We start from the raw sequence: 24,486 nt of genomic DNA, 5'->3' as shown, positions 1-24,486 counted from the left end.
ATGGAAAAATAAAACAAAGTGTGGGGAAGACATTTTATCTTTGCAAAACTTTAAGGTCCTTTTCTTCTGTAGCTCTTTGGACTGAGTTTAGGTGAAATTGCCCAGCAGCAGGGGTCAGGAATAGAAGCTGAGGAGTATGCTTGCCTTTACCCAAAAGAGTGAAAAGGGAGTGCTCTGTGGAAGGGAGGTCATGGGGCTGGGGTGATGAGAAGAATGTGGACAACAAGACCTCAAGTAAGCAAAGCGAGGAACCAGGAGAAATGTCCTTGTTGGGGATGGTCAAAAGCATTCTAAGGGGCGCCTGGGTGGCGCAGTCAGTTAAGCGTCCGACTTCAGCCAGGTCACGATCTCGCGGTCTGTGAGTTCGAGCCCCGCATCAGGCTCTGGGCTGATGGCTCAGGGCCTGGAGCCTGTTTCCGATTCTGTGTCTCCCTCTCTCTCTGCCCCTCCTCCATTCATGCTCTGTCTCTCTCTGTCCCAAAAATAAATAAAAAACGTTGAAAAAAAAATTAAAAAAAAAAAAAGCATTCTAAAATCTGAGTAGATTTTAGGGTCTGCTTTGAAGTTAACTTTTCTCTACCTCATAAACACCACCTTCAGGAGCACCACGTGCAGCATCCATGAGTGGGAGCATGTGTGTGTGGCCAACGAGGGGCTACATTTCACATGTGGGAATACACACGGCAGACAGATGCAGATAACAGGAATAGAAAAGCCCTGAGGTAGACGAGACAAGGATATAGGTGGTTGGCGGTTCTTAAGAGTGTGCTTTGAACTTTGAAACAAGGATCAGAGAGATTCTTGGGAAACTCTGCCAAAAAACAAATTCCATTTAATTAAACAGACTAAGTGCAATTTCTAGTTTGACATACTGAGCTTTTATCAACCCAAAGCATTAGGCTTCTCTTTTGTTTTTGGAGGAAATCAGACAGAGCAGGGAACTTTTATAGAACCAGCTGACTGTTATTGTTCTGGTTTCAACCCACCTGAAGCACAATTCTCCCTTTTTAAAAAACTTGGCATTTTTAGGAAACTTATTTTTTTTTGCAACTGGGTGTTTTGGAGGAGGCCCTTAATATAACTTAAGAAAGTCTAGGTTAAGCCTATAGATTTTTTGTTTTGCATCATCGTTCATACCCCCTTATATTTGAAAACAAGACTTAAACAATTCAAGTATTTATTCCTGTTTTGTTACATCCATGCCATTCATTCCTTTTCCTTGGAAATACTTTACTTATTTCCACTATCTCAATGGAGTTGAAGTTCTATCTTCTGACTTTTGAAAGTTTGTCTTTAAAAAATAGATTACTATTTCTCCTGAACTGAAGGGAGGAGGGAAAAAAAGCTCCTTTCATTAGGTTATTATTCACTCTTTATGTTTGCCTTTTCTTCTCTCCTGTCAGTACATTCCATTAAAAAAAATCTCGTTCAATAACTAGCTGGCTGAGTTCATTTCCACATAAATGTATTCATATCCCAGCAGCTACTTGGCAAAGAATTTTACAAAATTCACTGACCTTGAAAAACAGATAGGTATGAGGGATGCTCTAACTCTACATACCAAATGGAAGAATATGTACAACATGATGGTTTTTAAACATTGGTGGTTTCAGTGTACAAAACAGTACCATAACTGTTTATTAAGACCACCAACTTTATTCCCTTTGGACCATGGGTTTATTATTTTGATGACAACCTGCCAGTACTCATTTGCTGCAAGACGGTTGTGTGTTGCCCAGTAACGTGGGCAGAGGTTCCTGAACAGACTGCCTTCGTCATTATGATCCATATGGCCAAGCACAAATGAATGGGTGGGGAAGGAGGGGTTCTCACTCTGTGTCACAGTCACTCAGACTGTCCCAGTGAAAGAGACAGGAAAGAGCCCAACCATGTGATTTTTTTAAGAGCATTTCCATTCTCTTCATCTGCTGATTCATTGAATATCACCTCTCCAAGTCTCTTCTAAGCTTTTATCCTATACATCACACTTTTGATCTTCAAGATGATTTTAAAGAAAAAGAAACATCGTACAGGAAGAAAGTGCACGGAGATTCAGAAATCTTACAGTAAAGCCAATTTATGGATCCAATATAAAGGAAATAATACTATCTTTATCATTTCTGTGCTCTTAATGGGAGCCACCATTATTATGAGAAAAATAATAACTATCCTTTATCCCACAGAAATGGAGAAAGAAGAAAAAGTTCAGTAATTCTATGACCCTGCAACAATCACTATTAACATTTTAATGGCTATCTTTTTATATACCTCCATAGGTACACACCCATAATTTTAAGTACACATGCTGATACGCAACAAAGTGTCTTTTTTTTTTTTAATGTTTATTTTTGAGAGAGAGAGACAGAGTGTGACTGGGGGAGAGCAGAGAGAGGGAGACACAGAATCTGAAGCAAGCTCCAGGCTCCGAGCTGCCAGCATAGATCTCGACACGGGGCTCGAGCTCACAAACCACAAGATCATGACCTGAGCCAAAGTCGGGCGCTTAACCAACTGAGCCTCCCACGTGCCCCACAAAGTGTCTTTATCTGGGTAGCTAGCACTTTTTGTCTCTCTCACACATCTCTCATCCAATAACCTACTGTGTATTTTTCTCCACACACACATGGGTATGTGTAACATACACACACATGACCCAGTTCTAGCCCAGTCAACAGGGTGAAAAGAAATCAAGAGTTTACTGTGAGCCAGGAGTCATATTTGCCCTTGTTCAACACCCAGTGATTTCTGTCCAGATTCTTGGGAGCGAGACCTGGAATGAAAATCCAAAAGAGGGGCTTCCCTAAAAACTCTGCCAAACCTGGGGCTCAGGCCATGAGTGCTGTTTGAGAAAGCCTCCAACAGAGTGAGGTAGAGCACCGAGGAAGGCTTTTTCCTGCTGTGCCACAAGCACAGTGCAGCTCTGGGTAAGTGGAGGCCATGGCACCCGGTGGGAGACTGTGGGGGAAGCGACGTGTACAGTGCGAAGGCAGTGAGAAGACTGAAAAGAGCTAAGAAAGGAAAGGTCGTAAACTAAAAAAGAGACAAGAGGCACTTTAGTGTAATGGGTGAAAACACAGATACTGGAGCCAGAGTGTGTGAGTTTAAATCACTTACCAGCTGTGCAAATCCCTTCATTCCGCTGTGCCTCAGTTTCCTCATCTCCAAAATGGGAACAATTAATAGTGCCTCCTTCATTGAATGTATTCATTTCCTAGGGCTTCCATAACAAAGTACCAGAAACTGGATGGCCTAATTCCGGGAATTTATCACCTCACAGTTCTGGAGACTAGAGTGCCAAAACTGAGGTATTGCCAACGTTGGTTCCTTCCAGGCCTCTCTCCTGGTTCTGGTGGCTGCTGGCACTCTCTGGCTTGCAGATGCATCACTCCAATCTCTGTCTTCATCTTCACGTGGCCTTCACATCATCTTCCCTCCGTGTGTGTCTGTCCCTGTGTCCAAATTTCCCAATATTTACAAAGACACCAGCCATATTGGATTAGCACCCATTTCAGTAACTACATTTGAACTTGTTTAATAGGGCAAAGAGACTATTTCCAAATAAAGTCACATTCGGAGGTACCAGGGCTAGGACTCCAACATATTTATTCAGGAGGACACAACTCAACCTAGTGTTTTTGAGAGAAGTAAACAAACTCATGTGTGTAGGTGCTTACTGCATTGCCTGGCATATAATAATCACTACCCAACCATTAACTAGCATTAATAATAGTAGTGTGTTGGGGCACCTGGGTGGCTCAGTCGGTTAAGTGACCGACTCTTGATCTTGGCTCAGGTCATGATCTCACAGGTTTGTGAGATTGAGCCCCTGCTTAGGATTCTCTCTCCCTCTCTCTCTCTCTCTCTCTCTCTCTCTCTCGCTTTGTCTCTCTCTGCCTCTTCCACAATTATGCATGTGCTTGCGTGTACCCTCTCTCTCTCAAAATAAATAGACTTTAAAAAAATAAAAGTAGTATATTTTGTATAAATTAAAAGCCAAACAATATATTTAGTGATGTACCTAGCAAGAGAAGCAGCTTGGTAGATGCCCTGTTGTAACTGACTGGATGATTTATAAAATCATTTGAGATAGGTAGAAATTTCCAGAAACCTTGGGAAACAGATAGAAGGGAGACTAAAGTCGTGAGTGAGCAGGTGGGAGCAAAAGCCAGCAAAGGTTGGTATAAGGAGATTCACGTGAAACACACACAAAATACAGGCTTTTTAAAAATCCCTGATCTGACCTTTACTTGTATAAGAAATCGCTTCAATAGCCACTCTAGTTTGGTCCACCTGGCACTCCATAGAAATCCATGTGTAGGCTCCTGGCTTTCTCCTGAATTACATTTTAGCCCGCAAGATCAAGGATTGACAGAGAAAATCGGGAATGTGAATACGTGAGTGTCGAGGGAATGTATAATATAAATAAAGTAGAAAGCCAACATTTTCATTTTTTTTGAGAGACAATCCACAGTGAGTGATGGGCAGAGAGAGAGAGAAGTGGGGCTTGTATTTACTCGAAGCAGGGCTCAAGCTCACCCAATGTGGAATTCAAACTCACAAACCATGAGATAATGGCCTGAACTGAAGTCAGATGTTTAACCGACTGAGCCACCCAGGCACCTGCCATCATATTCATTTTAAAAAAATTTTTTAACGTTTTATTTATTTTTGAGATAGAGAGAGAGACAGAGCATGAATGGGGGAGGGGCAGAGAGAGAGGGAGACACAGAATTGGAAGAAGGCTCCAGGCTCTGAGCCATCAGCCCAGAGCCAGATGCGGGGCTCGAACTCACGGACCGCGAGATCGTGACCTGAGCCGAAGTCGGACGCCCAACTGACTGAGCCACCCAGGCGCCCCGATCATCATATTCATTTTAAATAAGAACCGTATCCGGCAGGTGGGGCATATACTTACAAAGTTCTGACTAGCTCACCCTCTCCCTGAAAACAAGGCATATGGAAAGTGAAATTGTCTGTGGTTTACTTGTCATGGTAAAACCAGAAAAGGGTGAGATTGCTTTGCAGTTTAAATGGTTAATAGCAGCAGGTTCAGAGAGAATGTTGCACCTGTCACTATAATAAAGATATAACTGCTCAGGGACCAGAAGATTGGTCTCATGAAGTGAGTCCTTTAGATCTTTGTCTTCCTTCTATGCAGTCCTTCCACAGCCAACCCCAGACACCTGCCTTTCCCACCACCTCCACACCATACCAACCCACTGACATGTTTACACCAGTGACAAGATAGTATTTTGAAATGTTAGTAAGGGAATTTTTCCCCAACATTCTCTGGCATCCCTTAAACCTTCCTCCATTCAGGAACTTAGATATTTTGTTGTCACTGCCTCTGAGGATGGGATGGCAGAGGAGAAGTCCAGAGAAAAGGAATCTTCTTGGTTTCTGAGTTTCAATGGTTTAGGCTCCTTTGAGAGAGGGAAGAATCCCACCAAGACAACAGATTGGGAGGAATATGATGCTCTAAGAGCAAGACTTCCTGTCCCAAACGTTACATAAGTCTCCCAATCTGGGGACAAGGAAAGAATCAAAGAATAAATCCAGGAGATACCAGATGCCTGTCTGTCCTCAAGGGGATTCTGGCCTGTCCCTGGGTCCCTAGGAAAGAAAGAGAGGTAGACACCTGAACTGATTGAGATTCAAGTTCTACCAGTTGGGAGAAATGGGAGCTCAAATCATAAGTCAATTAGAATTATAGGAAAACAATGCCTTGTATTAGTTGCAAACATGAGTTTACAAACAGTTTCTCATGTCACATTAATAACCTCTATCAAATAATAATCTAGGGTCCCTCCAGCCATAAGCCACTATACCTCCATAAGGAGACCACATCTCTCTGCTCTGATTTATTAGATTTTCATTTATGGTTGAAAGCTCAGAAGGCAAATTTCTTTCCCATTTTCTTTTTTTTTCCCCCTTAATTTCCAGTTGACCATGATATGTTGCCTGTGTCATAATCCAATAAATACTAGTTTATCTATCGGGACAACTAAACAGAATAATTGAAATTGAAACAATGTCAGAAAACACAGGATATGTTGTCTGTGTTTTGAAGATAATACATTATTACTCATATTCTATACAAATACAAAACATAGAACAACTACTACTTGAATGCACACGTTTAAGTTCAGAAATTTTCTCATGTTATTTTCTATATCAGTTTACGTACATGTATCTGTAGACCATCTGTACAAGTTTTGCTTATGATTCTAAATTAACAACCAAAATATTTAATTCCCATAAGCTTTACATTGAGATATTTCTAATTTGGTTTCAATTAAGCATTCCATTCCAGAGAAACCAGACTCCTGTGCCATGCAGTAGTCTGGCAGAAGGCTCTCCAAGTGCAGGGAGAATATTTAGCATTGATGTTCAATGCCTAATTTTGAAATTTTAATTATTTGGCTTAAGCATAAGGTCACTTATTTTTTAATAGGTCTCCCCTCTTTGAAATTTTTAACTGGCTCACTCAGTCATCTTGACTAGCCTGAAAATAATTGAGAGAGAGAAGTATATATCTTCTCAGTTGCTACCTGCCTTCACCCTCCCCACACACAAACCCACACCAATTAAGTATGTGCAATGCAGGAATGAGTCAAGACTTAAAGGTTAAGAGCCACACTATTGATCAAAAGTCAGAATTTTGTAGCTGAGAAGAGACCTTCAGAATATGACAGAAGACTGTAAACATGGGAAATTTTCTCACAAGCAAAACTGTAGCATGGGCCCACATTACATGACTTCTCAGCGTACACCCCTGAAGTTAACCGAAAAGTTTTGAACTGCCACCCGAGCAGTGACACCATAGGCCTCAAGGCCAAGCTGGGGGATCTAATGATTTTAAAATAATGGCGGAAATTCTCCTGGTATCCACAGTTCATTTTCCTTTAAGCATTTTGGAAGAGACTATAATACGGGCTTCCCTATTGCCTCAACATGTGAAATCTATTTCCTTCAACAGAGAAACGGGAGGTTGGCGGTATGGATAAGGGAGTATTTGTTGTTTAAGGAAAAGATCCCATTGAGTTCAAAGAGAAGCTGAGACAAAAAAAAAAAAAAAACAAGAGGGGGTCAGAAAAGGAGAGGGAAAATAACATCTTTCTATTCTTTCTAATGCATTATTCTCCCTCCAGGGAGATAGATATAGATTTTTTTTTTCTTCTAAAAATCAGATTTTTCTTCACTTTGGCAGGAGATAGAATTGGTTTGTGAACACTTTGTGCTGTAAAACTTTGCCTGGAGCGGAGTTTCTGTAGTAAAGAAGGGTCATGACAAATCTAGGTACAAAGAGAATAAAAAAGGAAGAAGAAACCATGTGTTCAGCACAGATGATATAACAAAATTGTTCTCCCATTTGAAGGGGGTCTCAGTTAAACGAAATCTAAAACTGGTGTATCCCTTCCAAACTGTTAGAGAATTCTGATAAATATACATGCACCCCATATCCAAACAATACATTCATTCTGTAGAACACACAAATATTCTGCCCTTCAGCTAAGCTGCACTGACAGACTGCTCCAAATGCACCTTAAAAACTACTGACAGTTTTAACTATCTAGTGCTGTCTTACACTATTTTCCTTTCTTTCTACATTTAGAACAACCAAAATAGTCCCTAAATCAATATTGAGAAATAATAACGTATATTCAAGACATATTTTCCAAAAACAACAACAAAAAAGAAACCTCAGTCTTTGTTTCAGTAAGATTGAAATAATAACAAGAGCTCATATATCAATCATTATTATCTCATGTGCTCCTCAGAATGAGCTTGTAAGCTCGGGAGAACAGATATTTGCTGCGGGAGAGAACTCTGAACAATTCACCTAGGACTTATAGGACCTCACCCTATCATGACTTCGTATAGTACCAGATAAATGTTTTCTCATATGAGGGTATATAAGGCCACTTAAGTTTCAAAATAAACGAAGTTTTTGGTTCACAAGAAACTGGAGTCTTTAGCTTAAGTAGGTAAAGCCTGGCATACATCATTTGTCACCCAAAAAACACAAATTAAAATTTCTATGAGATGCTATTACATACCCTACACAACAGCTATAATTAAAAAGACTGCCAACGTCAACTTGAAGAAGATGTAGAGGGATTGAGTATAAAACTGTACAACCACCTTGGGAAAAGTTCTAGAAGTTTCTCACAAAACTAAACTAAACTTGCCCAGCATTTTCCTCCTAGATATCTACCAAAGAAAATGAGAACATGTGTCCATAAAAGACTTACACGACAATGCTCATATCATCTGTATTCATATTAACCAAAACCTGGAAACAGCATAGGCATCCATCTTTGGGGAATGTGGATATTCATGTAATGAAATAGTACTGAGGAATAAAAAGGAACAAACTACTGATACAAGAACAGGAATAAACCTCAAAACATTATTCTGGGAGAAAGTAGCCTTACGTAAAGGGAATACATACTGCATAGTTCCATTAGTATAAAGTTCTAGAAGAAGCAAAAAGTAAGAACAAGGGTTATCCGGGGTAGAAAGGGAGCGTTTACTGGGGAGACACAGAGGGAACTTCCTGGAACGATGGTTACATCCCTATCTCCATGGGGGTTTGGGTTGTTGCACAGATGTAAGCATTTCTTGGAACTGGTGATAAAGTACACTTAACATTTGTTCATTTCACTGTATGTTAATTTTACCTCAATAGAAAGAGGAACTAGCAACAGATATTGAACTCTTATTGATGAGAGGCACATTAAAATATTAATAGGAGGGGGTAATGGTTTCTCAAACTAACTTCCAAATATATAAAACATTTTATTTATTTTATTTAAAAAAAAATTTTTAATATCTATTTATTTTTGAGACATAAAAAGACAGAGCATGAACGGGGGAGGGTTAGAGAAAGGGAGACACAGAATCCGAAGCAGCCTCCAGGCTCCAAGCTGTCAGCACAGAGCCCAACACGGGGCTCGAACCCAGGAGCCGTGAGATCATGACCTGAGCCGAAGTTGGATGGTTAACTGACTGAGCCACCCAGGCACCCCTTTAAAGCATTTTAAAAGGTGGATTGCTGGATAGCTGGTCGGTGTATTGGTTTCTTATTGCTGCTGTAAGAAATTTAGCGACTTAATACTATAGAATTTATTATCTTACTGGGGATCAGAAGTCTGAAATGAGTTTCACTGGGGTAAAATCAAGGTGTGGGCAGGGCTGTGCTCCTTCTGAGGCTCTAGAGGAGAATCCATTTCCTTGACTTTTCCAGCTTCTACATGTTGCCCACATTCCTTGGCTCATGGGTTTTTCTGCCATCCTCCAACACAGGAGCATCTGACCCTGCATCAACTGTCACATTGCCTTCTCTGACTTCTTTAAGGATCCTTATGATCCCACTGAACTCAAATAGATAATACAGAATAATACCCCCATCTCACAGTCCTTAACAAAGTCACGTCTGTAAGGTGCCTTTTGCAGCATAAAGTAACATCTTTAGGGGCTCCTGGATGGCTCAGTTGGTTAAGCATCTGATTCTTGATTTTGGCTTAGGTCATGATCTCACAGTTTGTGGGTTCAAGCCCTGCATTGGGCTCTCTACTGACATCAAGCAGCCTACTTGAGATTCTCTCTCTCTCTCTCTCTCTCTCTCTCTCTCTCTCTCAAGTGAATAAACATTAAAAAATTTTAACTTTAGGATTTATTAAAAAAAATAAGTAACATCTTCACAGATCCCAGGGTTTAGGACATGAACATCTTCAGGCAGGCCAATATTCTGCCAACCACAGAGGAACAGAGAAATGGATAAACAGTTGACAAACCAAGTATAGTGAAATGTTAATTAAAGAATCCAAGTGGTAGGTACATGAGTGTTCAATGTGAAACCCTTTTAATTTTATTTGTTTGTTAGAAATTTTACACACTGAAACATTGGAGGAAAAAGGCTGAAGCTTAAATTCTAACCATGACTGGGAGCTTGACAAGACCTTTCTGTGTCCTCAGAAGGGGCCAAGACAGTGAGTGGAACCAAAGAGAGCTCCTGGTCAAGATGAGGAGGAAGTGGGCACAGATGCCAGAGTAGACTGGCAGTCAGAGAGGAGGCAGGCCAAGGCCATGGAAGTCTGACCAAGAGTTGTCTGGACACCAGTGATCAGGGACAGGCAGGATGAGCAAACACCTCCCTAGAGCTGGTAGGTACACTCTCCCTGAACTCTTCCTAATGCCTGAGTGCACATAAGCACACCTGCCCCACCGCCAACTCTGAGGAGAGGAGGCAGAGGGCTAAAACCCCAAATTCATTATTTATAAACATAAAATGACAGAAAAAAAAGACTGAAGAACTCCCAAGGGCAGAATTAAATTTTCTCAACCACGTGGTATTAGGTCTTGAAGTCGAAAGTAACCTTTTTTTAATAGGAAAAGGAAATTATATTCGATGCAATCTGAACTGCAGTCTATAAAATCCTTATCTATAACATTCACATCCATTTAATGGATGAAGAAACTAAGGCCCAGAGAAGCAAATTTTCTTGTTTTCAAGCTCAGGGTCCTTCCCACAAGAAAGGAGTGTGGAGAACTGATGAATAGGAGAGGAAGGGAGACTGAGAGAATAAAGAGAGGTTTTACTGACAGAGCAAAATAAGACAACCTGATCTGACTAAGGAAATAGTAGTAGAGGAAGTTTTCCAACTTATTTTTTCCCAATGTGATATTTTATATTTCTTCTGGATATTCAAAAATTACAGCCGCCCTAAATTTTTCAAATTGCCCATAAAAGAAATTTCCTGAAATAAAACAGGACTGCCTTCTAGTAACAGTGGCCCCAAAGCCTTTCAAATATTCTTATACCTCTCCCAATAAAAGAAAAAAATGATACATAGTAGGGATTATATCCAAAATATACAACATTCTATATGGCAGGAGAATTCTACAAATTTGACACAACTGTGAACTATCCACATAACTATACAAGTGCAAACCAGCCAAATATCTGCTCTGTATCCAGGTTATTTCATCCCTTGCCATTAGGAGGCAGGTACATAAACTGATTGTTACTTAAACAATGGGAAACCATTCTAAACAATAAGGCAATGTCTTGTAATAACTTGAGATTTATTATAATACTTGGGCCATGTAGTCAAGTCTTCCATTTAAACACTCTCCTACACTAATCACATCACAAATGTGCATAGTTGGAAGGGAAAATTTGGGGTAAATTGTGTTGGTATAAAATACTTTTGTTTTAATGCTGTATTATGCTTAGCATATGATGAGGCCTTCAATAAATAGGTGTTGAAGGAGTTCCTGGTTGTCTCAGTCAGTAGAGCATACAACTCTCAATATCAGGGTCACGAGTTCAAGCTCCTTTTTGGTCATAAAGCTTACTTAAAAATTTTTTTAAAGAAGAACTAAAACAAAATAGGTGTTCAATAAATACTGTTGAATAAATTTTAAACATGAATGAACCAAAATACAAATTTCTTCTGGCCTCTGATGAATGTACTAAATTCACTAAATACACTCACCTTGAGAAAACACTTCATGGCGACAAGGTTCCATCTATCATACAGGTGCAAATGTGAGGTAGATAGGAGCCATAGTGTCTCCCAAAATGGAATAAGCTTCAAATGTAAGATTAAGTTCATTCATGCAGAGAAAGTTGATTAGCCTTCTGAGACTGCTGAAAATCTGTCTTGCACAAGAAAAGAAAACTTAAAAAAAATTAAGAGTTATCACACTAAAATATGTTCTGAGATGGAATGTTTAGAAGATAATCATAGGTTTGCAGCCTGGGAAAAAGAATGGCCATACCATTACTTATACAGCTAAACAAGATTTCGATGCTTCTGTGTTTAGTGCTTAACAAAACACGACAGTTGCCAAACACATTAATCCACTTCATTAGCTATTAAGTTAATGAAGTTATAAAATCAAAAGACCTTTGTTACCGGGATGTCAAGGTTCTAGTACAGTAAGATAATAAATACCAGGGGTATCTTAGGTCTCAAAAGAAAAGCCTACTCACCTGCTATTATGCTCCGAACAGTTCTGCTTATGTTTTGAGAGGGAAAAAAAGCAAGAGAGATATAGAACCTATAGTCTTGCATTATTTCTCCACACTTTTGATACAGTATCCCCCTCCCAATATGAGATAGGATTTGTAACAATGATATACAATGAAGAATTTTCACTAATAATTTTTTAAGTAGGGGAGGAGTTAGGTTATTATACAAAACAGGAACCCAGTTCATATCTTGAATGTTGAGAAATTTGCTAGCATTTTTAATTCTTTAACATTTAGACAAAAATGACCCTAAATGATACAGAGGAAAGTTTTGAGTTTTTTTGGAGATTTTTGTTTTCATTTCCTTCATTTTATTTTCAAAATTTAGACATAAAACACATACACGTATTTCAAGACTCAATCAATACCTTGACATTTCCTACCTGAGTTTCCTTTGGTTTTCAATATGTCAGGTTTTAGCTACTCAGCTGTTGGCTCTTTCTGGTGAACACATCTCAGGAGAATTTGACCAGCCCTTGAAGAGCAAGATATAAAAATTGGGATCCAACGTAAGTTCTAACATCAGCAGAACATGTTGTCCAGGGGGTTCCAAACTTATTTTTAGACTCTAACCAGTTGCAAATAAATAAATAAGTAAAAAAGAACAAGAGTCTATCTAAACTATAGGAAAGGAAGATTCCCCTCACCAACAGATAGTTGAATCATGGATACTTTTCTTCAAAACCAGTGTGTTTTGCTGGACATTAAGTTTTCCATAGAGTCCTTCAGGAACTACTGCAAGAACAGAAAGGTAAGGATACTAGATAAGGGGGCTCCCGGATCTGGATCTTCAACCCCACTCCAGCCAGAGCATATGTCTCTGGAATACAGGGGGCTTCATTTAAAAAACAGAAGATGGGAAGGACATCGGGAGTTAAATAAGAATGAATTTGAAAACCACAGTGTCAGAATAAGTAGCTATCTTTGATTAAATGAAGTGAAGACATTCTTAGGTCGTTAAACCAAATAAGGAAGAATTGAAAATGTGTTTCTGTGACATAATAATAAATATTTATTGGTCTCCACCCCTGGTTCCTGACACAGACCTCCTAAATCCCTTTGAATTTCTTGGGTGAGAGGAGCATCTTTTGTCTTAATGGTAACTCTTGGTGGGTTTCTGGGTAGCTTCAAGATGGGGGCTGGTACCCAGAAACACTAAGCCATAATTAGAAGCTTGCAAATGTCAGCCCCACCCTATCCCAGCCTCCAAGAAGAGAAGAGGAGCTGGAGATTGAGTTAATAATCAATCATGCCTATATGTGATGAAAGGATTCCAAAAACCTTAAACTATGAGGTTCAGAATGCTTCCGGATTGGTGAGCACATCCATATAACAGGAGGGTGGTCCATTCCAACTCCACAGGGACAAAAGCCCCAGTGCTCACGACACTTCTGAACCTCATTCTATGAACCCTTTCATCTGGCTGTTCATTAGTATTCTTTATAATATCTTCTATAATAAACTAATAAACACAAGTATTTCTTTGAGTTCTATGAGCCATTGCAGCAGATTATTGAAACTGATGAGGGAGACATGGGAACCCTCAATTTGTAGCCAAGTCAGAAAACAGTATAGGTAACTTGGAGACCCACTACTCACAATCTGTATGTGAAGTAGTGACCAGTCTTATACTACTAAGCCCTATCTTACGTTGGCTCCAAGGAATTAGTGCCATAACTGAATTATATTGCAGGACACCTGGTTGGTGGTTGCAGCACCAGGCCCTGGGCACTATCTGACCTCTTCTCCATAAGGCCATTACTTTCAGGAATGGAAGACATAACTGGCTTTTCTAATACAGAGAGGAAGGCAGAGACTTAGACAAAATGCCAAGATGGAAGAATTTATCCCAAGTGAAAGAACAAGATAAGGCCACAGCCAGAGATCTAAGTGAAGCAGAGATAAGTAATATGCCTGATGGAGGATTTAAAGGAACATAAGGATACTCACTGGGTTTGAGAAAAGAATAGATGACATCAGTGAAACCCTTACAACAGAGATAAAAGAGTTAACAGAACCAACCAGAGATGAAGAGTGCAATAAACAAGACTGGATATAGGCTTGATACAATGAACAGCAAGCTGGAAAAAGTGGAAGTATGAATTAGTGATCGAGAAAACAAAATAATGGAAAATAATGAAGACGAACGTAAGAAAGAAGAATATGCAACACAAGAATAGACTTAGGGAACTCAGTGATTCCATCAAACATAATAACATTTGTATTATGGGAGTTCCTGAAGAAGAAGAAAAGAGAAAAAAGAGGGAAGAAAATTTATTTCAAGAAATAATAGCAGAAAACTTCCCTAATCTGGGTAAGGAAACAGACATCCAGATCCTGGAGGCAACAGAGAACTCCCATTAAAATCAACAAAAGCGGCCGAGGTAGGGAAGATGGCGGCGTAGGAGGACGCTGGGCTCACCGCGCGTCCTGCTGATCATTTAGATTCCACCTACACCTGCCTAAATAACCCAGAAAACCACCAGAGGATTAGCAGAACGGAGTCTCCAGAGCCAAGCACAGACGAGAGGCCCACGGAAGAGGGTAGGAAGGGCGGCGAGGCGGTGCGCGCTACACGGACGGGCGGGAGGGAGCCGGGGCGGAGGGGCGGCTCGCCAGCCAAGCAGAGCCCCCGAGTCTGGCTTGCAAAAAGCGGAGGGGCCTGACGGACTGTGTTCCGACAGCAAGCACGACTTAGCGTCTGGGAGGTCATAAACTAACAGCTCTGCTCAGAAAGCGGGAAGGCTGGAGGACAAAGGGAAGGAGAGCTGCTGAGCCCCCGGACGACAGAGCTCAGTTTGGTGGGGAACAAAGGCGCTCGCCAGCGCCATCTTCCCCGCCCATCCCCCAGCCAAAATCCCAAAGAGAACCAGTTCCTGCCAGGGAACTTGCTCGCTCCTCGCAAACACCCAACTCTGCGCTTCTGCGGAGCCAAACCTCTGGCAATGGATCTGACTCCCTCCTGCTGCCACAGGGCCCCTCCTGAAGTGGATCACCTAAGGAGAAGCAAGCTAAGCCTGCCCCTCCTGCCCCTGTGCACCTTGCCTACCCACCCCAGCTAAGACGCCAGATCCCCAGCATCACAAGCCTGGCAATGTGCAAGTAGCCCAGACAGGCCACCCCACCCCACAGTGAATCCCGCCCCTAGGAGAGGGGAAGAGAAGGCACGCACCAGTCTGACTGTGGCCCCAGCGGTGGGCTCGAGGCAGACATCAGGTCTGACTGCGGCTCCGCCCACCAACTCCAGTTATACACCACAGCACAGGGGAAGTGCCCTGCAGGTCCTCACCACGCCAGGGACTATCCAAAATGACCAAGCGGAAGAATTCCCCTCAGAAGAATCTCCAGGAAATAACAACAGCTAATGAGCTGATCAAAAAGGATTTAAATAATATAACAGAAAGTGAATTGAGAATAATAGTCATAAAATTAATCGCTGGGCTTGAAAACAGTATAGCTGACAGCAGAGAATCTCTTGCTACAGAGATCAAGGGACTAAGGAACAGTCACGAGGAGCTGAAAAACGCTTTAAACGAAATGCATAACAAAATGGAAACCACCACGGCTCGGATTGAAGAGGCAGAGGAGAGAATAGGTGAACTAGAAGATAAAGTTATGGAAAAAGAGGAAGCTGAGAAAAAGAGAGATAAAAAAATCCAGGAGTATGAGGGGAAAATTAGAGAACTAAGTGATACACTAAAAAGAAATAATATACGCATAATTGGTATCCCAGAGGAGGAAGAGAGAGGGAAAGGTGCTGAAGGGGTACTTGAAGAAATAATAGCTGAGAACTTCCCTGAAGTGGGGAAGGAAAAAGGCATTGAAATCCAAGAGGCACAGAGAACTCCCTTCAGACGTAACTTGAATCGATCTTCTGCACGACATATCATAGTGAAACTGGCAAAATACAAGGATAAAGAGAAAATTCTGAAAGCAGCAAGGGGTAAACGTGCCCTCACATATAAAGGGAGACCTATAAGACTCGTGACTGATCTCTCTTTTGAAACTTGGCAGGCCAGAAAGAATTGGCACGAGATTTTCAGGGTGCTAGACAGAAAAAATATGCAGCCGAGAATCCTTTATCCAGCAAGTCTGTCATTTAGAATAGAAGGAGAGATAAAGGTCTTCCCAAACAAACAAAAACTGAAGGAATTTGTCACCACTAAACCAGCCCTACAAGAGATCCTAAGGGGGACCCTGTGAGACAAAGTACCAGAGACATCACTACAAGCATAAAACATACAGACATCACAATGACTCTAAACCCATATCTTTCTATAATAACACTGAATGTAAATGGATTAAATGCGCCAACCAAAAGACATAGGGTATCAGAATGGATAAAAAAACAAGACCCATCTATTTGCTGTCTACAAGAGACTCATTTTAGACCTGAGGACACCTTTAGATTGAGAGTGAGGGGATGGAGATCTATTTATCATGCTACTGGAAGCCAAAAGAAAGCTGGAGTAGCCATCCTTATATCAGACAAACTAGACTTTAAATTAAAGGCTGTAACAAGAGATGAAGAAGGACATTATATAATAGTGACAGGGTCTATCCATCAGGAAGAGCTAACAATTATAAATGTCTATGCGCCGAATACTGGAGCGCCCAAATATATAAAACAATTACTCATAAACATAAGCAACCTTATTGATAAGAATGTGGTAATTGCAGGGGACTTTAACACCCCACTTACAGAAATGGATAGATCAACTAGACACACGGTCAATAAAGAAACAAGGGCCCTGAATGAGACATTGGATCAGATGGACTTGACAGATATATTTAGAACTCTGCATCCCAAAGCAACAGAATATACTTTCTTCTCGAGTGCACATGGAACATTCTCCAAGATAGATCACATACTGGGTCACAAAACAGCCCTTCATAAGTTTACAAGAATTGAAATCATACCATGCATACTTTCAGACCACAATGCTATGAAACTTGAAATCAACCACAGAAAAAACTCTGGAAAACCTCCAAAAGCATGGAGGTTAAAGAACACCCTACTAACGAATGAGTGGGTCAACCAGGCAATTAGAGAAGAAATTAAAAAATATATGGAAACAAACGAAAATGAAAATACAACAATCCAAAAGCTTTGGGACGCAGCAAAGGCAGTCCTGAGAGGAAAATACATTGCAATCCAGGCCTATCTCAAGAAACGAGAAAAATCCCAAATACAAAATCTAACAGCACACCTAAAGGAAATAGAAGCAGAACAGCCTAAACCCAGCAGCAGAAGAGAAATAATAAAGATCAGAGCAGAAATAAACAATATAGAATCTAAAAAAACTGTAGAGCAGATCAACGAAACCAAGAGTTGGTTTTTTGAAAAAATAAACAAAATTGACAAACCTCTAGCCAGGCTTCTCAAAAAGAAAAGGGAGATGACCCAAATAGATAAAATCATGAATGAAAATGGAATAATTACAACCAATCCCTCAGAGATACAAACAATTATCAGGGAATACTATGAAAAATTATATGCCAACAAATTGGACAACCTGGAAGAAATGGACAAATTCCTGAACACCCACACTCTTCCAAAACTCAATCAGGAGGAAATAGAAAGCTTGAACAGACCCATAACCAGCGAAGAAATTGAATCGGTTATCAAAAATCTCCCAACAAATAAGAGTCCAGGACCAGATGGCTTCCCAGGGGAGTTCTACCAGACGTTTACAGCAGAGATAATACCTATCCTTCTCAAGCTATTCCAAGAAATAGAAAGGGAAGGAAAACTTCCAGACTCATTCTATGAAGCCAGTATTACTTTGATTCCTAAACCAGACAGAGACCCAGTAAACAAAGAGAACTACAGGCCAATATCCCTGATGAATATGGATGCAAAAATTCTCAATAAGATACTAGCAAATCGAATTCAACGGCATATAAAAAGAATTATTCACCATGATCAAGTGGGATTCATTCCTGGGATGCAGGGCTGGTTCAACATTCGCAAATCAATCCACGTGATACATCACATTAACAAAAAAAAAGAGAAGAACCATATGATCCTGTCAATCGATGCAGAAAGGCCTTTGACAAAATCCAGCACCCTTTCTTAATAAAAACCCTTGAGAAAGTCGGGATAGAAGGAACATACTTAAAGATCATAAAAGCCATTTATGAAAAGCCCACAGCTAACATCATCCTCAACGGGGAAAAACTGAGAGCTTTTTCCCTGAGATCAGGAACACGACAGGGATGCCCACTCTCACCGCTGTTGTTTAACATAGTGCTGGAAGTTCTAGCATCAGCAATCAGACAACAAAAGGAAATCAAAGGCATCCAAATTGGCAAAGATGAAGTCAAGCTTTCGCTCTTTGCAGATGACATGATATTATACATGGAAAATCCGATAGACTCCACCAAAAGTCTGCTAGAACTGATACATGAATTCAGCAAAGTTGCAGGATACAAAATCAATGTACAGAAATCAGTTGCATTCTTATACACTAACAATGAAGCAACAGAAAGACAAATAAAGAAACTGATCCCATTCACAATTGCACCAAGAAGCATAAAATACCTAGGAATCAATCTAACCAAAGATGTAAAGGATCTGTATGCTGAAAACTATAGAAAGCTTATGAAGGTAATTGAAGAAGATTTAAAGAAATGGAAAGACATTCCCTGCTCATGGATTGGAAGAATAAATATTATCAAAATGTCAATACTACCCAAAGCTATCTACACATTCAATGCAATCCCAATCAAAATTGCACCAGCATTCTTCTCGAAACTAGAACAAGCAATCCTAAAATTCATATGGAACCACAAAAGGCCCCGAATAGCCAAAGTAATTTTGAAGAAGAAGACCAAAGCAGGAGGCATCACAATCCCAGACTTTAGCCTCTACTACAAAGCTGTCATCATCAAGACAGCATGGTATTGGCACAAAAACAGACACATAGACCAATGGAATAGAATAGAAACCCCAGAACTAGACCCACAAACGTATGGCCAACTCATCTTTGACAAAGCAGGAAAGAACATCCAATGGAAAAAAGACAGTCTCTTTAACAAATGGTGCTGGGAGAACTGGACAGCAACATGCAGAAGGTTGAAACTAGACCACTTTCTCACACCATTCACAAAAATAAACTCCAAATGGATAAAGGACCTGAATGTGAGACAGGAAACCATCAAAACCTTAGAGGAGAAAGCAGGTAAAGACCTCTCTGACCTCAGCCGTAGCAATCTCTTACTCGACACATCCCCAAAGGCAAGGGAATTAAAAGCAAAAGTGAATTACTGGGACCTTATGAAGATAAAAAGCTTCTGCACAGCAAAGGAAACAACCAACAAAACTAAAAGGCAACCAACGGAATGGGAAAAGATATTTGCAAATGACATATCGGACAAAGGGCTAGTATCCAAAATCTATAAAGAGCTCACCAAACTCCACACCCGAAAAGCAAATAACCCAGTGAAGAAATGGGCAGAAAACATGAATAGACACTTCTCTAAAGAAGACATCCGGATGGCCAACAGGCACATGAAAAGATGTTCAGCGTCGCTCCTTATCAGGGAAATACAAATCAAAACCATACTCAGGTATCACCTCACGCCAGTCAGAGTGGCCAAAATGAACAAATCAGGAGACTATAGATGCTGGAGAGGATGTGGAGAAACGGGAACCCTCTTGCACTGTTGGTGGGAATGCAAATTGGTGCAGCCGCTCTGGAAAGCAGTGTGGAGGTTCCTCAGAAAATTAAAAATAGACCTACCCTATGACCCAGCAATAGCACTGCTAGGAATTTATCCAAGGGACACAGGAGTACTGATGCATAGGGGCACTTGTACCCCAATGTTCATAGCAGCACTCTCAACAATAGCCAAATTATGGAAAGAGCCTAAATGTCCATCAACTGATGAATGGATAAAGAAATTGTGGTTTATATACACAATGGAGTACTACGTGGCAATGAGAAAAAATGAAATATGGCCTTTTGTAGCAACGTGGATGGAACTGGAGAGTGTGATGCTAAGTGAAATAAGCCATACAGAGAAAGACAGATACCATATGGTTTCACTCTTATGTGGATCCTGAGAAACTTAAGAGAAACCCATGGGGGAGGGGAACAAAAAAAAAAAAAAAGAGGTTAGAGTGGGAGAGAGCCAAAGCATAGGAGACTGTTGAGAACTGAGAACAAGCTGGGGGTTGGTGGGGGGTGGGAGGGAGGAGAGGGTGGGTGATGGGTACTGAGGAGGGCACCTTTTGGGATGAGCACTGGGTGTTGCATGGAAACCAATTTGACAATAAATTTCATATATAAAAAAATAAAATAAAATAAAAATTTTTATGGCAAAAAAATAAAAATAAAAATAAAAATAAAAAATAAAATCAACAAAAGCAGGCCAACACCAAGACATATTGTAATTAAAGTTGCAAAATGTAGTAACAAAGAAAAAATCTTAAAAGCAGCAAGAGGAAAGAAGTTCTTAACTTCCAAGGGAAAACCCATAAGGCTACCTGGAGATTTCTCAACAGAAACGTGACAAGCCAGAAAGGAGTGGCATGATATATTCACAGTGCTGAATGGGAAAAATCTGCACCCAAGAATACTCTATCCAACAAGGCTATCATTCAGAATAGAAGAAGAGAGAAAGAATTTCCCAAACAAAAACTAAAGGAGTTCATAACCACTAAACCAGCCCTGCAAGAAATATTCAAAGGGAACTCTACGTGCAAAGGAGAGAACAAGAGTGACAAAGACAAGAAAGGATCAAAGAAAATCTCCAGAAACAATGACAAAACAAATAATAAAGTGGAATAAACACATACCTATCAATTATTACTTTGAATGTAAATGGACTAAACACTCCAATCAAAAGACAAGGTATCAGAATGGATAAAAAAAATAAGACCCATCTATATGCTGCCTATAAGAGACTCATTTTAGACCTAAAGACACCTGCAGACTGAAAGTGAGGGAGTAGAGAAACATTTATCATGCAAATAGATGTCCAAAAAAAGTTGGAGTAGCAATACTTATATGAGACAAACTAGACTTTTTTGTTATTGTATTGTCTTTATCCTGCTTTGGCATCAGGGTACTACTTGGCCTCATGAATTGATTTTGAATATGTTTCTTCTATTCCATTATTTGTAAGATTTTGATAAAGAATGTCATTATTTCCTTAAATGTTTGGTAGAATTCACCAATGAAACCATGTGTTCTTAAACTTTTCTGTGCTGGGAGATTTTTGATTCCTATTTTAACTTTCAGTCTTGTTATTGGTCTAAGAGGATTTCTTGTTTCTTGGGCTCAAGATTTATGATTCAATAATGGTATCTTGTGCATTGTTAGGAATTATCTGGGTTTTTTTCCTAAGTTATAGGAGTCATTAGTATGTAATTTTTTATAATCATCTGTTACCACATTATATATTTCTGTGGTTATCTCGTATCATTTTCTCTTCCATTTCTCATTTTGGTTTTGAGTCTTCTCTCTTTTTTTCCTAGTTAATGTAGTTAAGGCACTATCAATTTTGATTTTGTTTTTCTGTTTTGGAAAAACTAGTCATTACTTTCAATGTTATGTTATTGTTGATTCTGGTCTCCTCTTTTTTTATTTCTGATTTTTCTTTGTTATTTCCTTCCTCTACTAAATTTCAGCTAAGTTTCTTCTTTTTCTGGTTCTTTGTGGTGTAAGATTATGCTGTTTATTTGAACTTTTTTTCTATTTTTTTTTTATTTTAGAGAGAGTATGAGCTGGGCAGAGGGGTAGAGAGAGAGAGAGAGAGAAAATCTTTTTTCATGTGTACTTATTTATTTTGAGAGAGAGTACGTGCACAAGTAAGGAAGGGGCAGAGAGAGGGAGAGAGAGAATTGTAAGCAGACTCCATACTCAGAAAGGAGCTCGACCCCCATGACCACAAGACCACCACCTCAGCAGGTATCAAGAGTCAAACGCTCAACCAACTGAGCCACACAGGTGCCCCTGAATTTTTTTCTTAATACAAGCATTTATAGCATAAAAACAGAAAAGAAAGTTCCTAATGGCAATTTCCCATCAGCCTTATCTTTAGCATGTCAGTGCAGTGCAGTTCAAACAACAGCTTTAAAGTCAGCTTTTTGTAAATGTCCCCATTTATTAGGTGCATGGACTCAGACAATTCTCAAAGTCTCAGTTTTCAATCAGCAATAATGATAATCCCTTCACCTATGATGAAGATGATGTGAAAAGACATATGGAAAAGGACATATATAAAGAACCAGCACAGTTTCTGACCCATAGCAATACTCAATAAATGTATTTTCACTCTTCCTCTGCTTCCATTTCCTTTCCTTTCCCTCTCTCAAACTTATGAAATCCTTATTGAAATAAATTGTATTAATCATTAAAAGATAAATGAAAATAAATAAATTGTAGGACACCCAGGTGGTGGCTGCAGAGAGCTGGAAAATTTCTTGGTATGTAAAACCCCTATATTAGGTGTCAGAAGTGTTGTGACTAGAGGGATAATTCTCCTTTACCTTCTCTGATAATATTAATACTATCAAGTGATTGAGGTACTGCCTGGCTGAAAATAGGTCTTATAGCTTAAGATCACTTATGGCAAGACACAGAGGTTGACCAGAACTCCTTTATATGCTAGTTTCCAAGTTGTACCTTTATTCTGAAAGCATAGCAGTTGGGGTCTGGATTTTTCTTTCTGAACCGATATCAGATTCTCTCCACCCCCTGGTGAAATAAAGACTATGATTAGTTGGGTTGGGTGCCACAGCTTCTCTTCAAGCAAGCCCATTAGGTGTCCATCAACTGGCCAAGTCAATTGACAAATGTTGTGTAGAAGGTGTGAGTAATACATTATTGACCATTTTCTTACTTAGAAAGTGGAGGGAGTCTGAGCAGTGGCTTATTAAAGTTTGTCTCATCCACCCCATGGTTTCAATTTAAGTTTTCTAGTTTATGCATTATGTGAGGGGTCGAAAATTATTGCACGCAGCCAAACCAAAGGCATCTGAGTTTGTATTTATTGGTGTAAATAGCAATTTAGCAGGGTGATGGTATTTGTTACATACACGTAATTTGAATTCAGTCAATTTTCTTTGCAAAATTCAGATTACAGCCAGTATTAAATTCTCCACAAGAAATCAAACAAACAGAAGCAATATGTGCTATGAAATGAAAGGAACCCAAACAAGCTCACAGGCGGTTTGGCTCTGCCAGGTGATGTTATTGAATTTGGCATTGTGAGAAAAGGGTTCAAAGAACACAGCCACCCAGGACTATTGGATTTCAACAGAGCGTAGTTGGAAGGATTAAGGGATCTAGCCAACAAGACACAGAGGGACGGCCCGCAGCTATTCTCCAGCACAAGTAGTAAGTGCTATTCCCAGCAGGTTCAGAGGGCCCCCTGAGTAAAACCTCAGTGGATTGGAATTTCTCTAAAAGGAACATGAATCTTTAGATGGATTCACCAAAGGGGGTATAATTCAAAGACCTGAGCAGAATATCATGCTAACTACAGAGGGAAGTAAGGGGAGAAAGAGAGAAACAAGGGAGGGTTACAGGGAGGAAACAGGCAAGCAGTCCAGGGCTGAATACATTCTAGGAAGCAAAATCAGAAAAAGTGTATGCACACAGATTCTCACAGACTTGTGAGAGAAAGGGGGGAATGAATACAGTCTGCAGGAGTAACAAGCCCAAGAAATGAGCAAGAAGGTGAAAAATACCCCAATGAATCAAACGCAGTAAATGGCTAGTAAATTTCCTTTTTTTTTCCCCCTGTGTTTTCTATATTCTATTTGTACTGGTCTTTCCTTGGTTCCTGAATATAACATTAAGTTTCTCTGCTTGTGGCTGAGCCTTTAATCCTTTCTCTGCCCACAGAATTCTCCCATTCTAACGTTGGGGACTAGCTAATAATTCTCTTTTTTTTTTTTTTTTAATTTTTTTTTTCAACGTTTTTTTATTTTTATTTTTGGGACAGAGAGAGACAGAGCATGAACGGGGGAGGGGCAGAGAGAGAGGGAGGCACAGAATCGGAAACAGGCTCCAGGCTCCGAGCCATCAGCCCAGAGCCTGACGCGGGGCTCGAACTCACGGACCGCGAGATCGTGACCTGGCTGAAGCCGGACGCTTAACCGACTGCGCCACCCAGGCGCCCCTAATAATTCTCACTCATTGGAGTGCAGTTTAAATATGATCAGTCCATCTGTTATAGGTTCCAACAGCACTTTTGCTTTTGAGACCCTTAATATACTTGCAATTAATTATTTAATAGCTGAGTTCCCTGAGAGACAATCTATGAGAGCAAGGACTATTATCTACCTTCTTGACAATGATGTCCTCAGTACCCAGAAAGTTATTGGAATGGTGTTTAACGTTTTCTGGATGAATATAAAGTAAAATTCATTTGGCAAGTTGTACAGTTGACCCTTGAATAGCACAAGTTTGAACTGCATGGTCCACTCA

The 24,486-nt window shown here is 40.1% G+C and overlaps 1 long non-coding RNA gene across 1 annotated transcript in view; it reads right to left on the bottom strand.

Moving 5' to 3' along the window:
* The window catches only part of LOC147575958 (uncharacterized), a 30,426-nt gene extending 17,906 nt beyond the window's left edge, over positions 1–12,520 (bottom strand). The window contains exons 1-3 of the long non-coding RNA XR_015241987.1: positions 12,427–12,520; positions 11,505–11,667; positions 3,115–3,449 (exon numbers count right to left, since the gene is read on the bottom strand). This is a non-coding gene — a long non-coding RNA (uncharacterized LOC147575958). The remainder of the gene's footprint in view (positions 1–3,114; positions 3,450–11,504; positions 11,668–12,426) is intronic.
* Positions 12,521–24,486: the final 11,966 nt, after the last annotated feature.

The sequence above is a fragment of the Puma concolor genome, chromosome D2 (genome assembly GCF_028749965.1).
Source record: "Puma concolor isolate L17-30 chromosome D2, mPumCon1.1.hap2, whole genome shotgun sequence".
NCBI lineage: Eukaryota > Metazoa > Chordata > Mammalia > Carnivora > Felidae > Puma > Puma concolor.
The sequence above is the reverse complement of the archived record's forward strand: the minus strand, read 5'-3'. Positions and strand labels throughout refer to the sequence as shown.